The 18,548-nt window shown below is 39.8% G+C and overlaps 1 protein-coding gene across 2 annotated transcripts in view; it reads right to left on the reverse strand.

Moving 5' to 3' along the window:
- The window catches only part of APBA3 (amyloid beta precursor protein binding family A member 3), a 675,569-nt gene that overhangs the window by 393,032 nt on the left and 263,989 nt on the right, over nt 1-18,548 (reverse strand). The window lies entirely within an intron of this gene.

Consider the following 18,548-nt stretch of genomic DNA (forward strand, 5'->3'; position numbering starts at 1 on the left):
AAAAAATATGTCATAAAATAACATGTGTTATAATTTAACCATTAATATTGCCTTTTACATTAAAAAGTATCAGTGCCACATATGTCTCAATATCAGCTGTGTTTATGTGCAGTACTTCAGTGCATGACTGTAACCTGTTGTAACTCCCAGATTTAAAGCTCTGGATGGAGAAATCTAGTTTCACCAGCAGATTCATAGACCCTTTAAAAATTACTTATTTTTTTATTCTTACCTTTCAGGAGCACCATTATCTGGGGTGGTCTTTGCTGTACATCGTGAATGTGCATAATCAGAAGTGCAAGTGCGACATCATTTGCTAAAGTAAATTAAAGTTATGTATTTGCGATAATGATGAATCTGTGAAGAGGAAAGTGATACACATCTGGTTGTCTCTGTTTTTGCTCTATAACATTACTGGTTGTCTCTGTTTTTGCTCTATAACATTACCCACTAAGTTGCTGGAGTGTGTCTGTGCAAAGGAGCAGATATTTTCCACAATTAGAAAAATCAAAAACAAGTCAGGTTGGATTGATGGACTATTTTAAATTGGTATCAATACAAACAATGGCCATGAGTAAGGCCACATATGGCAGTCTGACAGAAAGAGTATTAAGCTTTGAGATTCTTGTAGCCTAGGGATTATAACTACTACAAGAAAGAGCATTTTCTAAGACAAGAATTTTAATTATGCTGAAGATAGTATCTAAAATGGAGGTAACATAAGCTTCTCCAGTATGACATCAAAGTCAAAAGGCGGTATGGGATCCTGTATAGGGATGTCGATGGGAAACTTCTGCATATCTACGGTGAAGCCAGGGAGAAAGAGATGAGTCATGAATGGAAATTCCCATGTGCAGACTTTCACAGAAGAGTAGCCAAGTCTAAAACTGAAAATGTCAGACAGCCTAAAATCGAAGGCATCATAACTGAAAATTCTTCTTCATCTTCTTTTGGCTTTTCCCGGTTAGGGGTCACCACAGCGGATCACCTGTCTGCTCATGACTGATAGTGGAGTTTTACAGTGTCGAGTTGCCAGCCCGGTGCCCAACCTTCCACAGAAGGCACATACATGCATGCACTCACGCCTAGGGCCAATTTAGTGTGTCCAATCCACCTGCAGCATGTCTTTGGGATGTGGGAGGAAACTGGAGCACCCAGAGGAAACCCACGTGACCACAGGGAGGACATGCAGACTCCGCACAGAAGGCACCCCAGCCAAGGATCGAACCGGAGAACCTCTTGTTGTGAGGCAGCAACGCTAACCGCTGCACTACCGCAGCCACCCATCATAACTGAAACATAATGTAGAAATCTGCCTGTTCTCCACACAGAAAGGTGGACTGTCTACATGAAGATAAGTGGATATGACACTGTTAGACAAACAGAGCACACCAGAATTAAGTAGGACTGAAAAATGTAAATTTCAAGTCTGAGGGAGCAAATGTCTGGGTGTTATGCCAGAACTGGTCTAATGCTAACATCATCAGTGCCAACTAGCCTGAGGCTGAGAAACTCTGCATTAATGCTGGCAATCAAAAAGGATGATACCAATATCAGAATTGTTACCCAGTGCTTGGCATCAATATTGAGAACATCAGCACCTGTATGTCTGGATGCATCTGCATCCATGCAGACAGCACCAACATCACTGACACTAAGAAACAGAGTCAAGACAAACTCCAACATCATGGCCAGCATCATGGGGAAAGAAACTTGCAATGCTGTCTGATGCCAGGTGACTGAAATAGAGCACTGGCAACAGCAGCAAGGGAAGACAGATGTGTAGGACAAGGAGAAAAGGCCATAAAAACGTCCCTACAGCAGGGTTCTGAAAGGACAGGGGTCAAGACACCAAGACTGCTCGTCTTGAGCCCTCACAATAGCATTGGGCAGCTTTTCATAATCAATGGCTAGAAAGGGCAAGAAGGGCAGATCTGAACATCACTGGCCTACAAGTTTGGCAGAAAGCATGACAGGGAAGCACTCCAGTCTCTAGAATCCACTACTAAGACAGATGGCAATTTTACATTTTAAGCTAAACTATCAGTTGCCTTGAAACAGACAGACACTTGTTTGAGGCTCTGGAAAGACTTGACATGTAACAGAAGCAGAATGTTTCATTTTAATGTTAGTAAAGGAGAAGGAAAAAGCTCCTGGTCGAGTGGGAAAAAAATACTAGAGACATGAGATAAAGGGATCACCTGCATAATTCCTGATTAGCCCTGCAGAAAATTAAACTTCCTTTGTCTTCCCTCTTCTCAGTATACACAGTCCCAGAGCCAAAAAGAAGCTATGTACTTACCATAACGCTCTATCTATGTTGTCCATTTTCATTCTTCCTCAACTGATGGATTTGGATCCAATCCTCAGATCAGACTCTGCCATTACTAAAGCCTGTAGGAACCAAAAAGCTCTTGAGTTACCTCAGATCTTGTTTGCTGATTTTACTAAAAAAGTATGTATCAATATGTGTAAATAAATGATACATAAAGGTGTACGTGACAAAGACAGAACTATGTCAAGAGCTCAAGCAAAAGAACTGTGATGTCCTTACAGCACGTCAATCATCCAGAGGTTTGTAGACATAATGGATGGGGGTTGCAGAGTGGGACGTTGAGGAAGAATGAAAATAGACAAGATAGAAGGAATGTTATGGTAAGTACATAACTTCTTTACCTGTTGTTGTCAATTTTCATTCTATCCTCAATTGATGGGGCAGAGTCCCCAGCTACCTATAAACCTGGGTGGACTCTAATGAAGGATATTTCTGAGCACAGTTGAACCATATAAAGCTCTACCCTCACAGACTAGAAACAGTATCAACTGTGGTATGGTAACACCCAACTTGTTAAAGATAAATGAAATACAATCAGTTGTCCATCTAGCTAAAGTCACTTTTGCAACTAGTTTACCCAATTACAATTTTGCAAATGAAACAAACAACTGGTCTGTTTTTCTGATCTCATCTGCTATGCAGATAAAAACGTAACTGTCTGTGAACATCCAATAAATGCAACATGCATTTGCCTTGTTTACAAAAAAATTAAAAAAGAATACTGGTAAATTTATGGATTGGTTGATATTAGATTCTGACATCACCTTGGGAAGGAAAAAGGCATTTGTTTTGTAGTGTCACTCAATCCTTAGAAAAAAATCAAGTGTGAAGGTTTTGAAAAGACTGAATGCCTTATACTCATCAAATAGAGGAAATGGCTACTAGAAAAAATAAGTTTTTCAACAAGAGCAGTACCAGACTGAGAACCTGAGAGTAGAACCCCGAAACAGGTCTCAAAAGAAGAGCGTCTCGGAAGAAAGGTCTGCACAATTCATGAGAGGCTACTAGCGAAACATCAATCCAATGTGAGGTCTGACATGTCGAGATGGATTATGCCCATCAGGTGAGACAGAAAATCTTGAGTCGGATGCAGAATTCAAGGTTGGTAAAATAAATGAGGCCAATGGAAGGGACACCACATCTGTCGAGGTCAGTAAAGTGCAATGCGTCAACATGGCAGCTTTCTGTAGAAATTTTCAAACTTAACAGAACTGGCATAAAGTAGACCAGGGGGACAAATGTGAAGAAAATTATCCCTCTGTGACTTCCCCTGTGGGGGAATTAGGGCAAAGTAGCTGCTGCATTTGTTAATTAGAGGAGAAGCAAAAAGTTTGCAGCCAGGCTGGCCCCATCGACAAAAATTATTTCCGCCGTGTTCTTACTGAAAAACCCACTCATGAAGTAGAAGAATGGATCTACTCAATTTGTTTATCACAATGAACTTCCCTGGAATGTGCATTGCTATGAAAAAGCAGTTGGATGAGATCACCCATTGCCACACACACTGAGCGCTTCTTGACACAAAGAGTATGATACGGTTCCACCTTCTTTGATGTACCAAACCACTGATGTTACCTGTTTGAACTGCAATTGTCTCTGAAAGGACAACATTCAGAAAGACCTGCAATGCTAAAAGCACTGCTCTTATCTCTAAGACACTGATATGCAAGTCAGCCTTTTAGGGGGGCCATGTGCCTTGGACTGTCTTGCCCAGAAATTGCCCCCCACCCCAACTGGGAAGTCTCTGTGGTCACTATGGCCTTGGACTGAGGGGAAACGAATGGACGGCTTTGTAGAATGTCACCTGTGTTGTTAGCACACATTGTAGAATCTTCATATAAAATTTGACAAAAGGTACTAAGGTTATCACCGCTGCCACTGATCCTAGGGCTTGAAGGATCAAATGGGGTGAAATCTTGGTTCTGCAGATTATTATTCTGATCTATAATCTAATATTCTGTACTCTTGATATAGGTAGTGAAGCTATCATAACCTTGTGTTGAAAATTTCTGTTATGAATTCCACGTTTTAAGGCAGTTGCAGATGAAATTTGCCATAATTTATGGTTATCCCCAGATGAGAGCAAGCCTGGAGAATCTGATTCCATGCCCTTAACAGATGCCTGGTGGAAGCACAGTAAGGAGCCAGTTGTCCAGATACAGAAACACCTGGAATCCCTGCAGTCTCAAGTAAGCTGCTACTACTGCAAAACATTTTGTAACACCCTGGAGCTGTGCTGCGGCCAAAGAGCAGAGCTCTGAACTGGAAATGACTGTCTCCCAGCAGGAAGTATGAAAACCTTCTGGATTTCTGTTCATCTTTATGTGATAGTACACATCTTGAAGGTCGATACAGTACATGCAGTCATCTTTGCCCAGAAAAGGGAGAACGGCCTGAACCCTGACCATCCAAAATTTTGTGACTTAATCTGAATATTTCAATTTACTGAGAACCAAAATTAGTCTCCAGTCCCATGTTTACTCAGCATGAAAAGGAATCTTGAGTAAGTTTCGGATTCTATCTGGTCTGGTGGAACCTCTTGGATGACCTTCTCTAGCAGCTTTATTTTATTTATTTATTTTATATTTGTTTATGGGGATGGTCAGACTGGGACAGTGCCCATTTTCAGTGGAGGCCCGCGTAGAAAAGCTCCAGCCTAAGCTTACGAAGTCATCACATCAAGTAATAGAAATTATAGCCAAAAAATGAGTGTTAACACATTTACAGGATAAAAATGTAAAAGCAAAATATATATACATAGTATCAAACAGAACAAGACTTCAAACACTTGGATACAGACAAATATATGGTTGAACTTATATATGTGGAAGAACATGACATTAATTAGGAAATTAAGTAGGGAGAATCACTTGGGCAAAGTAGTGAACAGTTAGTAATATTTCCATGGTGAGTTGCAGCTACGAATGTAACTACTAATATAGAGAAGTAGTGTTGTTAGAAGAATTTGAACTGCTGCTTTTTCCCTGTGACTGGGCGGAACATCTGAGATTTTTTTTACAGGTGATAGGGACCAAAGAGTATTATATAATTTCTGAATATAATCCTCCGCAATTAAGTCTTTTTTGTTATGTCTAGCCGAGTTCTCTGGTGCAGAGATAGTCGTCCCCACTTGCCTTCAAAAATGAGCAGTTGGGCCTACTATAGGAGTGCTGGAAAGATGCATCAGAGAAAGAATCACTGGACCCCTGGTGTTGGGAGCCTCTTCTGCCACTGGGGCATTGTTGACTATTTCAGTTCCCCTTGTGTATCCTGGAAAGGATGATCCTGGGACTTTCTGAACCACATTTTTTGCCCACTTCATTGATTTCTTGAAAAGGATCTTTGGGGGCGTCAAAAATGTATGCCTACTGCAGAGAGATTCTTTCCATCCTTCTCACGCCTGGACAAAGTTTCTTTCACTGTGGGTCCAAACAAGGAAATGCTGTCAAAGGGAGCATTGATGAACGACAATGTTAAGGGTTCTGCAAAATCACAAAAGTGCATCCAAGCATGCCTCCTAATGGAAATGTCTGAACCTGCCACCCTTGAGGTGCCTTTAACTGCATGCAAAATTAGCCTGATGGATGAATTCAAAATAGACTATAGGGTAGCAAACTTCGAAGCTACAGATGACTGGGTGTCTTCAGGAATGGACCCTGAAAGGGAATTCCAAAGTTCCTTGATCAAATCTCTTTGCAACCTTGTAAAATATGCCAAGTAATTCAGCAACTTAAGGGCAAAGGTCACTGAAGCACAGACACGCTTCAACCTGTCCATCACCCTAGACTCAAAGTTAGGGGGCTGAACAGTAGAACTCTGTTTGGCAAGTTCCTTTTTGGTGGCCGCTGCCATGACCATGGCATCCATGGGCAACTCTTTACCCCAAAATTCATTCTCCAAATGTGGTGCTAGAATTTTGTCTGGTCTCCTGGGTATAGGTTCATCTGTGTCAGGTTCCTTCTACACCCACCGGGCAACCAAATCAATTAGATCATTGCCGGGCAGAGTAACCCATGAGGTATATGGGCCCGCTCTGAACACCTCCAGAAATACCAACTCCTCAGGTGAAGGGTTGCTAGGGGTCCAATCACCTCTCTGTTTCAAGATCTTGAGGATATCTCCAAATGAGACGTCTTCTGGAGGTGATAATAGGGACCCTTCACCTTCACCTAAGTCTATATCTTCGGTGACTGACTCTTGAGGAGCATTTAAGTGCCTCCTCTTGCACTTCCTCTTCCTACGGACCTCCTCAGTGGGATGTTCCGGGGAGGTGTCAGAAGAGAATGTAATACCTGGCAGTCTCGGACTGGCTGTCCCTGTGGTGTCGAATGGCAAAGCTCTGGGCACAGATGCATATGGTGGATTGGAAATCTGAGCGGACTAGATCCGTCAGTCCTGTCAAGGCAGATAAAACCCTTTTCACAACCTCAAAGGTTGACTGCTCTGGAGAGAAAGAAGATCTTGGATGTGAGTAGGCAGGTTTCGGGACTGTAACCCTCTCCCACCATGAAAGCAGTCTCCCCAAGGAGGAAGTTGGAGCTGCGCTATCTAGTGCCAAAGGGCCAAAGAGTACAGATGGTGCTGAAAATTTTGGAGTTGACTCCAACACCTTGGATCCGACATGGAGGCTCTAGCTCAGAGTGTCCTCAGACTGAAAAAGTCACAGCAGAGGTGCTCAGAGTCCACTTCAGATCAGAGAAGGTAATCTTTGGATCCATGCCTGATGGACCCAAATCCTGGGTCTCTGAAACATCCAATGAAATCAGAGGAGGAGAAGAGTGAAATGGTGCAGTAGACAATAGATGAACTGCCTGATCCAAGCTAGTAGGCATCAGTAAAACACCCATCTGGATCTGTGCAAAGAGAAACTTCTTCATCATCTGATCCACATCTTCTTCAGTTAGATCTCTAAATGAGAAAGATGATACCAGGGGAGGGGATTTTGTATGACTTCTCTCTAAGAAAAGAGAAGGCATTCTAGAAAGAGCAGGATTAACCGCTGGGGAATACCGGGCCCTGGATAAAGTCAAAGGATAAAAGAGTATTAGATCAAACAATATCTTTTTCTTCGGATCTGAGGGCATCATATCCAACAATATCTTTCTCTTTGGATCCAGGGTATTGGATCCGACAATGTCTTTCTCTTCAGATCAGAGGGGGGAGAGTTATGACACCTCCTTGGATCCAATTATGATTTCTTCTTGAAGGCTCAGGAAATAGATTCAAAGAAGTAGATGCAGCAGGAGATTTCGACTCTTTTGATTCTTCTGTGATGGGTTGAGCCCCTGCAACAGCCTCTCCGAAAGAAGAGGGTAACAAACCTTTCAATTACAAGTTGTTTTTTTTTTTTCTATCCACCGCAGTGCATAGATTAAAATTTTTACAAACGGAACATTCTTAAAGAAACTGAAGGTCAAAACAGTAAACACAGACTATGAGTGTCCGATGCAGGCATTTTATGTCCACAAATATGTTTTTTGAAACCAGGACGGCCCCTTTGCCGTCATGGTAATTGCAAGGAGAAACAGAAGAATGGAGCTTAATAAAGGTAAGCTTAAAATTCAAAGTTGTCTTCTTTTTTTATACTAGAAGAAAGGGAATAAAAAAGAAATAGCAATTACCAACAACGGTAAGTAAGGTTACTCTAACAAGTAGGAAGAGAGCAGAGACTACCAACAATTGTATCGTAGATTCTTCTAATGAATAAGAAAAACAGAAAGAAATTCAATCAACTGTGAAGAAAAATAGACTATATTAACATGACAGGGTAAGGGAATGGCTGAAAGATATAATGAAGATATTCAGCTTATCCGAAAAATAAGTCATGAGGCTCAAGAGCTACTGGCAACCACATCTTTCGTGGCAAACTAGATCTGAGGTTACTTAGGGGTGATGCATTACCAGTAAGGGAAAGGCTTGTGAACATGTTGGCTCCCACGAGCTTTAGTAATGACAGAGTCTGATACGAGGATTAGATACAAACTCATCAGTTGAGGATAGAATGAAAATTGACAACATTATATCTGTACCTTTTCTCATCCTTGGTGCTCCACTGAGCACCTATGATTCTTGAGTCCAAATCTCATCCTCAAGTCACAACCATCCCTCTTTTTGTAAGCCCCCCCCCCCTCAGGTTGACCATTCTTTTTCTGGTACAACTTTTCCAACTCTGCTTTACATATCCGAGTTAGACCATGCAGGTACAGCATCACTCCTCTCCAGACCAACTCTGCTATTCGGGATCATCTCAGCACTTACTGTTACTATTTTTCTTAGCATATCAACTTGCAGCTCCTCCTTCAACACTTCCTGGTCTATGCTACTTGGAAATAACATCTCCCTCTTTCACCACATTAAGAGAACATGCTCTCACCTCCTTTTATGAAGAGTAAAAGATTTCTCCCACTGTCCTGGCTATAATTCCCTGCATATATAAATGCCACTTCAAACCTTTCCTGAAAACATTCTGCAGACCTACTGGGATCAATCTGAGTAAACAAAAGCATATGGGACATTAGTAAGGAAGAGAGTGGTCCATAAGGGGATTAGTAAAAAGGTAGTTAGGACTGTATGGAAGGTAGATGCAGGTTGAAAAATTGTACTGATTGCACAGATAGACATAAAAAGGCTTTTTAAATCAATGGGAAGCAAAGGAAGGCATAACCAGAAAACAGGCTAGGTGTAGGATACAGCCTGAGAGCAAAAGAGGATAATGATCACACTCTGTCACCTCTAATTTCACAAAAGAATGTGCAGAAAAGGTACCAACACTAAAAAGAAACATATGTTGGAAAAGAGATAGAAGAATATTAACATTTGGCCATGGAAGAAGTGAAGTGTTGATGAATAATGACAATATGTAGGATGTCCCACTGGATATTTAGGGCAGTGGAACGGTTAAAAGTACATGGGGGCCCTCTGGAAAGATTAAGCATAAATCTGGTATAATACCACAGGAATAGTGACCATCACAGTGGTGTCATTGCAGAAGGAGGGGGAGATCCAAGAAGGAGCCAATCAATTCTAACCCAGTCAGACTCACTTCTGTCACTGGGAAAAATAACACAAAAAATACAACAAACCAAACTGGCCTACTTCCTATAGTTGTTTAACAGCAAGACAAATGCAGGATTTCACATAATAAAGGTCTTTCCAGTCCACTCTTTTTTAATAACTACCTTTATTAAATCCATACACGTGTTAAAAAATACATAAACTAATCAATATAAGTCAGCAAATATTAAAGTGATCACAGTAAAATAAAGCATCTAGAAGGGTAATTAAAAACTGCAATTTAGGTAGCTGCAGAGTGTTTCATACTGACATATGTATTAATTCATACTAATATCAAAACTGCAGAAACCATAAATTACCAAATTATTATGTAGGTGATTTGGCTAGCCAAGAAGACCACTTCATTTCCATGTTTTCTTTAGTTATGGGTTCCTCAGTCCATAGTTCCACATCATATAGCTCCTACATTCATTTTACTACTTCTCCATCAGGAGAGCCTTTCTTCGTCTTCCACATCCTAGTCATAACCTTTTCTTCCACCATCAGTTAATGCAGTAGACACTTTTGAGTGAAATCCAAAATTTAAAAAGCATATCCATTTAAGAATGGGGAGGGGGATTATTACCTGTGAGTTTATCATGCCAAAATTTGTTACATTATGTCTGGAGTTCATGTTTTTAAGTGTTCTAGTTCAGGGCAGTCTCAGAAAATGTGCAGCCATGTCAAACTCCCTTCCTCACATCTCCAGCAATTAGATTTCTGAGACAAGTACCTGTGCAAGACTTGAGAAGAGGTATAAACACATCTGAAGAGGCACTGCCATCCAGAAAATGACATCATCTTGAAAATGTGTCATATTTTGGGATCTGAATTAACTCGGCTCACACTTCTTGCGAAATTCAAATGCTCAAATCTTTCTCCCCCTCAGTCCTTGGTCACCATCAGGTATCTATAGATATTAGAAATGCCCCCTTTAATACTGAAAGGCTCCTCTGCATAGTTACCTTTCACTGTATCCATAAAGGCTAATCTTTGCGTGGAATAGTGTCAGTCTGTCTGCAGGAGTGTTTATCAACAAGAAAATAAAATAAATGTTCAGATTCTGACTGCACCTCAAACTCCTGTACTAAATTACCCAGGTAATTACACTATCATCTAATAATAGGTTATCCCAGAAGTGTAAATCAGGAAAATGAGATAGTTGTGCATGTAGCCTATGAGAATGAGTGGTCAATATCTCCACGTATGCCAGTGGGATTATGTATTGGGCCATTCCTGAGAATTAGTTTCATTAAATTACAGACTTCCTTGCCCCTATAGTGGGCCCTCCCCTTCTTTACAGCACCACAGAAGGCACACAGAGCTACCAGCTTATCCAGAGTGTGTCAAACAATATTAGATTGAGAATCTAGAATGTTAGATTAGAATCTTGAGCCTGGCAGCCTTGTTTTAATATTCTAAGTTGGGGAATGCCATTCCCATGGAAAAGTTAGGGAACACTAGATTCCATTGGATCCTGGGTCTATTCCCATTACATATGAAACTAATCAAAAGCCATCTCATATTATTAGCAAAGGTGGCTGGGTAGAGACATGGAACTCCTTGAGAGGCATAAAGAACTAATGGGATAATAAACCAGGTCATCCTTTGTACTTTTTGCACGATGTACATCCCTAGAGTCCTCCAGGTTTGCAAAGGTGCTTTGATCTTACGCTGTATGCCCTTATACAAGTAATGGACTTTGTGCCTTAATGTACAACCAGATTGTTTGCATGGATAGGTAATGTGAAACAAATTGTGTAAAAAGGTTTATGTCTGACAGAATGCAGAGGAGGGGTCAAAATTAACTGTCTGGACACCTGCTTTAGTTCAGTTAACCTTGTGACCCTCTAGGGAGCTGGCAGATGCCTAAAAGGCTATATGTAGGTCACTTGCTGGGGGAAAAAAAGATACAAAAGGAGGTCATCCATACACAAAAAGAGTTTTAGCTAATTACATCTTACTAAATAACCCTAAATTTCAGAAGATATATAGTTGTTAGAGGTTCAGTATACAAGTCCAACAGTAGGTGAGTGAGTAGATACCACTATAAATAGCTACTGGGGTAGGTTGTCCAAAGTCAGACTTAATAAATGCAGTTGATTGTTGATATAGTGCCCTAAGCATATTTTGTAAAAACATTTCATAACCCAAACACATTCATAAATGTAAAGAGAAACTCCCACAAGACCTTGTCAAAGACCTTTTCAGCATCAAAGCTTCTTCTTAAAGCTAGAGGCATCCTCAATTATCAGGGACATCCTACTCAAATTATCAAAGATAAAATGGTGAGGAACAGGACCCAGTCTGATCAGGGTGAGTGAGGTCAATGTCCACATTCTTGACAAAATAGTCGTGAACAGCTTGTAACTGTGGTTCGAGATAGAAATCAGCCTAAAATCTGTCAGCAGTACAGAATCTCTGCCATGTTTAAGAATGACAGATATAACCACTTTTTTTTCCTTGAAGGCAGAAATTGGCCACTTTGAAGTATATAACTAACCAAAACATTTGTATGCCCAGTTTACAAATTTTGATTGGTAAACCCATCCTTCTCAGAAGTCTTGTCCCTAGGTTGATGCTAAAGAGCCTGTGAGACCCGTACTCTTGCGATAAGCCTTAAGATGCCAACTCACTTCTCTCTATTCAGGGATGGAACAGAAAGAGAAGACAAATAGAGCTGCTCAAAACTAACGAAGACCCTGAAGACGACAACACAAATTAATTAGTGTGAGGATTCAGTAATTTTATCCTCCTAGGTACTCTCTATTGACAAAGACAGGATGTCAATTATCTTTGAGATTTTGATGTCATCTCAAAGTTCTTTAATTTTTAAAGTCACGGCAAATTCAGCTTTATATTTTAAACATTTATATTTTAAATAACTATTCAACTAAGTATAGCTTGTGCAAGTTGTTACTTCACTTCCAAAGCATGATGGAAAACACCTTTCTGAGCCAATAATGCTGAGTTACGTAGCCTATGGAATGTACTGTTAGACCTCTGCTCAGCTGAGGCTTCAAATTCTTCAATCACTAGCCTCAGATTTAGTTTGAGGTCTTCCTATCCTAAACGATTTTTCTTGTGGGGGATGGGGGTCTCCTAAACCCATACACGGATGTTCAACAGTGTTTTCATAAACACTTCTCGAAAATGTGCCTATTTCTTCTTTTTTGGTGGTATTTCTATTTTTTTTTTTTTTGCTTTGTTTCCCAATTCTCTACAAAATCCTTTGAGGTCATCGATGAATTGCTTATTTTGTACTTCTCCTTTATATTTAGCTGCATACCTTCTACGTTTTTCCTGCATGTGCTGATATTTGCAGTTTATTATTGACAATAACATATGATAAATCTTGGTCTTTTTTGATACTATGCTCTATTTTTACCATGTCTATCTTTCTAAGCATTTCTGATGATATGTTCCCTTTTCTATATCCCTCTAATGGTGACATTTCTTGTCTTAACTGTTTTCTAGTTTACACCGATGCTTCTATGGTGGCATTTTACTTATTCCTTCTTTTCCTTTGTTACTGTATTTAACACTATTATGTTAGCTGCACAATAATATATTCTATTTATTTCTGTTATATCATATGAATTTCTCTTAAAAGTCTGACTACAGTGTTCAATTGCTTTACCAGTCTTCTCAAATATTGGGTCTTTCTTACTTTCTGTAATCTACTTTTTTCATCCATCTTAAATATGTCTATCCATCTCTATTAATCAAACAAGTTTTCCCTTAAATCATTTTCTTCTGGAATAAGAGTCTTCTTTGCTCTCTTTTTCCTGTGAGTAATCTACACAAAGCTCCACAAAATCTTCCTGTGACCTATCATCTTCAGATGTATCCTGCTTCATCTGTTGCTCATTTATATCAGAATCCATTGGCCCATCACTCTGCAACATTAGCTGTGTCAGAGTTGCCATGGTTTCCTGAGCTTCCTTGCTGCGCAACTTCAACTGGACTTTCACACTGGTCTCCTGCAGAAGGCTCCAGAGTGCAATCATGTTGCAAATCTTCTGTTGCTCTGTCATCTGGGGACCCATAATTCCATTATGCTGCAACATTGTCCATATTGGATTCTCCACACTAAGGCCTTCACTTCACAGATAATCCATAAATTCAATATCAGTTTAACTTCTACCTTACTAATCAAGTTTTCTACATTCCCCCTTCTTTTATTTATTGTATTGCAAAATTTTCCACATATGGGTGTCTTTGTCTGTATTTCTCTTCAAATATCTTTGGTACTGCTTTTTTTGTATTGATTAGTTTGGCTTTCCTCTTTGCATAAATATTGCACCATTAACATCTCTTTTTTTTTCCCCACGTCCAGGTTTCTTTTTTTATACCTTCCAAAAAATCTCTGGGTTTTGTTCTTTATATGTTCATACTTCCTCTGTTTCCTTTTCTAATCAGTTCATTCATCTGTGTAATGTTTTTCATAAATCTATAGTACTAACAAATACAAATTTTTATTTAAAGCTTTTGACATTTTTTTCTTGTGCAAGTGCTTTTCTTTCCTCTAATTTCTCTCTTACTCTACCTGCATAACTTCTATCTGGAAATTAATTCTGGGCTTCTTATGTAATGGTAACAATGCATAATTTCCTCCTTATCCTCAACAGTCCACTTTGTCATCTTTATGGCTCTTTTAGGCCTATTAAATTTTGTGTTTTTTGTGGACCACTACTTCCTTAAACAACAGAGGGGCCATCGCCCCCACAGCCTGTCCTAACAATGTTGTACACATGTTTCCCTGTCCTGAACGATTCTACACTGCCTTTTTCCAAATCCAGGTATCACAGCATATATCAGGAATGGCCACTTTATCCTGTGACCTGTGCACCCAACTGCCTTTTTTAATTTTTTAACCTGCCATTCTCCATTTTATATATTTTATATGTGTATACACACACACACACACACACACACACACACACACATATATATATATATATATATATATATATATATATATATATATATATAATTTACTTTATTTTACATTTGTTTACCGGGATAGTCCGACTGGATACATGTCCATTTTCAGCTAAGGCCCAGGGAGAAAAGCTCCAAATAGACAAACTTACATAGATTACACAATATGTTAGATAACATTAGAAAATATAAAACAAAGTGATTATGTATGATGGTTTAGTAGTGTTCCCTAGTAGGGATTCACAATTCTCATGGACAGACACAATTAAAAGCAAGAGACATCAGACTGGATAGAGAGCTTGGTGACACAGTTGCATGTTATGATATTTACAGATTATGCTTTCAGTTTATATCTTAATGAGGGTTGGTACATGGGCAATGCCAGTTCACTTTTTGATATGTTTGAGTTTTTTTTTTTTTTTTGAAGAGACCTTTGGAGGATTGTAGGGTTATATAGTTTGGCAATGAATTCCAGGTTGGCAAACAGGGATTCACCAGTAGAGTTATTAGCTTTGAGGGTTTGGACCAGTAGTTTGTTGGCTGACCGTAGGGATCTTAGGTTGCTATATGGCTTAATAATATTTATAAGTGAGGGGGCATCCTCAGGGTGGTACAGAATTTTGTGCTCTATTAAGAGCTGACTGAATTGAATTAAGCTGGACAGTTCTAGCCACTCTAGCTGCTTAAGGTTCTGGCAGTGGTGGGTTCTATAGTTGGAGCCAGTGGTGAATCTGGCAATATGGTTGTAGCTATGGGACAGCTTACCTAGTTCAGATTTGTTGAGGTTTGCGAGTACAGGCGAGGCATATAAAACAGTAGAGAGTAGGTGTGATTGGGCAATTGCAATACTAGCCAATGGGGTTAAAAATGTCTTGTTTCTATACAGTGATCCAAGTTTTTATTGATGGTCTATGGCTTTGTTGACCTGTAGGTCAAATTTGAGATTATTGTCTATGATAACCCCTAGAAATTTGGTGTGTTGATCTGGGGAGATAGAGGTACCATTGTTAGATGTGACAGATCTACTAGTGGGGGTGAAGAGTAAAAGTTTAGCTTTATTGGGATTCAGCAGTAGGCACTGGTTGATGAGCCAGTTCTCAATAGTGTTAAATGTACTTTGGGTTAGGATTTGCAGTTCGGATGGGGAGGTGGCTGAGCAGATCAGAGTGGAATCATCTGCATACTGAATACAGGTAGCTTTAGGGATAGCAGTTGGAAGGTAGTTAATAAAAATAGAGACAAGTAGTGGACCTAGTATGTTGTTGATAAAAATAGAGACAAGTAGTGGACTTAGTATGGAGCCTTGAGGGACACCAAGTGTGAGAGGTAGCTGGCTGGAGAGTTTGCCCTGTCATAGTACCGCCTGTCTACCAGTCCGGTAGGACTGGAACCACTGGATTGCGTGCTTACCGAGGAAAATAGATTTTAGAGAAAGAATGAGAAGTTTATGGTTGACAATGTCAAATGCTTTTGACAGGTCAAGAAAGAGGGCGGAGGATAGCCTATTGTCATTCCTGTTTTGGTTTATGGCATTAATAAAGGAAAGGAGGGCTGAGATGGTGCTGTGGAATGGCCTGAAACCATGCTGGGAGTTGGACAGTAAGTTATTCTGTGTAAGGTATTGCATTAGTTGCTTGTGTACACATTTCTCCATTATTTTGGCTAGTGGGGAAAGAATGGCAATGGGCTTATAATTGGATATGTCTGTAGAACTACCACCTTTATGGAGTGGGATGATGTGGGATATTTTCCAGAGGGAGGGGATAGCGCTTTCGGATAAGGTTCTGTTGATAAGGCTAGATATGGGATATGCAATGGCATCTGCAGCTATTTGTAGGTACTCTGCAGGGAGGAGGTCAACAGAGAGGGTGGTAGGTTTTAGTTTTTTTATAAACTAGTGGACATCGGTTGGAAGCTTAATTGGGGGTGATTAGTGCCTAGATTAGGGGTGTGGTTTAAGTTTGTGGGGGTTAGACGATTTGCTAGAGACTGGATTGTTTCAGTGAAAAAGTTATTATAAGCACCAGCTATGGTATCTGGGGAACTATAGGTGTGGTAAGCTGGGGTTGGGGTGGTAGAATGACCTGGACAAAGTTGATTTAAGCCTGCCCATAACTTTTGAGGGTTGTTTTGGTGGTTTTGTAAGAGATTTTGGTAGAAGCTTTTTTTATCTAGTAAAATAGATTTTTTTGTATCATTCCTGAGTTGACGATATTTTAGATGGTCAAGTGGGGCTTTAGTCGTTCTCCAGCTGGCCCAGGCTCTGTTTCTAGTTTTGATTTTAGATGTGGTATCTTTTGTGAGCCATAGTGCTGTGCTTGATCTAGATTTTATTGTACGTGCTGGAGCATGGGAATCAATGCTACTTAGGAATTTAGTGTTAAAGTGAGCTATAGCCTCTTCTAATGGTAGATTTTTTTAGTTTTGACCAGTCAGCTGCTTTTAGTTTGTTTAGGAATATAGCAGTGCCAAAGTTTTTCCTGTTTCTAAGTGTTTTATATTCAGTCTGGTGAGGGTTTCCTGCCTTATGTTTTATGATATAGGTTAATAAATGATTGCTAAGGTCATCTGGGAGAGAGTGCCAGCTGTGTACAGTTGGGGATGGTTATTAATTAGGATCCAGTCTAGAATACTTTCCCTGTTTGTCGGTTTGTTTATCCTACTGGGAGAGGTTATGGTCTGTTTAAACCCAGGGGTTTATAGGGGTTCGGGGGGGTTCGGAGGAGCAGGGGTGCCAGTCGGTATTGAAGTCACCAAGAACTATGGTTTCTTGGGGATAGGTAGTGGATAACCAGTACAGGATATCCTCTAGGATATTTAAGTTGTTTCCTGGCGGAATGTAAGCACAGACGATGTTCAAGCATTTCTTCTGGTTAATATGTAGTTTGGTTATGAGGAGTTCTGCATTACTGAATGGGGGTGGTTAAATGGTGTCTCTATTAACAGAGTATTTTTGTAAAGGACTGCTATCCCACCTCCTTTCCTTGTAGTATGGTCTAACCGGTGAATATTATACCCTGGAGGTAGTATCTCATTATCAGTAGTACTAGGTTAGTACGGTCTAACCGGTGAATATTATACCCTGGAGGTAGTATCTCATTATCAGTAGTACTAGGTTAGTATGGTCTAACCGGTGAATATTATATCCTGGAGGTAGTATCTCATTATCAGTAGTACTAGGTTAGTATGGTCTAACCGGTGAATATTATATCCTGGAGGTAGTATCTCATTATCAGTAGTACTAGGTTAGTACAGTCTAACCAGTGAATATTATATCCTGGAGGTAGTATCTCATTATCAGTAGTACTAGGTTAGTATGGTCTAACCGGTGAATATTATATCCTGGAGGTATTATCTCATTATCAGTAGTACTAGGTTAGTAAGGTCTAACCTGTGAATATTATAGCCTGGAGGTAGTATCTCATTATCAGTAGTACTAGGTTAGTACAGTCTAACCAGTGAATATTATATCCTGGAGGTAGTATCTCATTATCAGTAGTACTAGGCGAGTATGGTCTAACCGGTGAATATTATATCCTGGAGGTAGTATCTCATTATCAGTAGTACTAGGTTAGTATGGTCTAACCGGTGAATATTATATCCTGGAGGTAGTATCTCATTATCAGTAGTACTAGGTTAGTACGGTCTAACCGGTGAATATTATATCCTGGAGGTAGCATCTCATTATCAGTAGTACTGGGTTAGTACAGTCTAACCGGTGAATATTATATCCTGGAGGTAGTATCTCATTATCAGTAGTACTAGGTTAGTATGGTCTAACCGGTGAATATTATATCCTGGAGGTAGTAGCTCATTATCAGTAGTACTAGGTTAGTACAGTCTAACCGGTGAATATTATATCCTGGAGGTAGTATCTCATTATCAGTAGTACTAGGTTAGTAAGGTCTAACCTGTGAATATTATATCCTGGAGGTAGTATCTCATTATCAGTAGTACTGGGTTAGTACGGTCTAACCGGTGAATATTATAGCCTGGAGGTAGTATCTCATTATCAGTAGTACTAGGTTAGTACAGTCTAACCAGTGAATATTATATCCTGGAGGTAGTATCTCATTATCAGTAGTACTAGGTTAGTACGGTCTAACCGGTGAATATTATATCCTGGAGGTAGTATCTCATTATCAGTAGTACTAGGTTAGTATGGGCTAACTGGTGAATATTATATCCTGGAGGTAGTATCTCATTATCAGTAGTA

Source organism: Protopterus annectens, chromosome 13.part0 (assembly GCF_019279795.1).
Source record: "Protopterus annectens isolate FY-2018-M chromosome 13.part0, PAN1.0, whole genome shotgun sequence".
Lineage (NCBI taxonomy): Eukaryota > Metazoa > Chordata > Ceratodontiformes > Protopteridae > Protopterus > Protopterus annectens.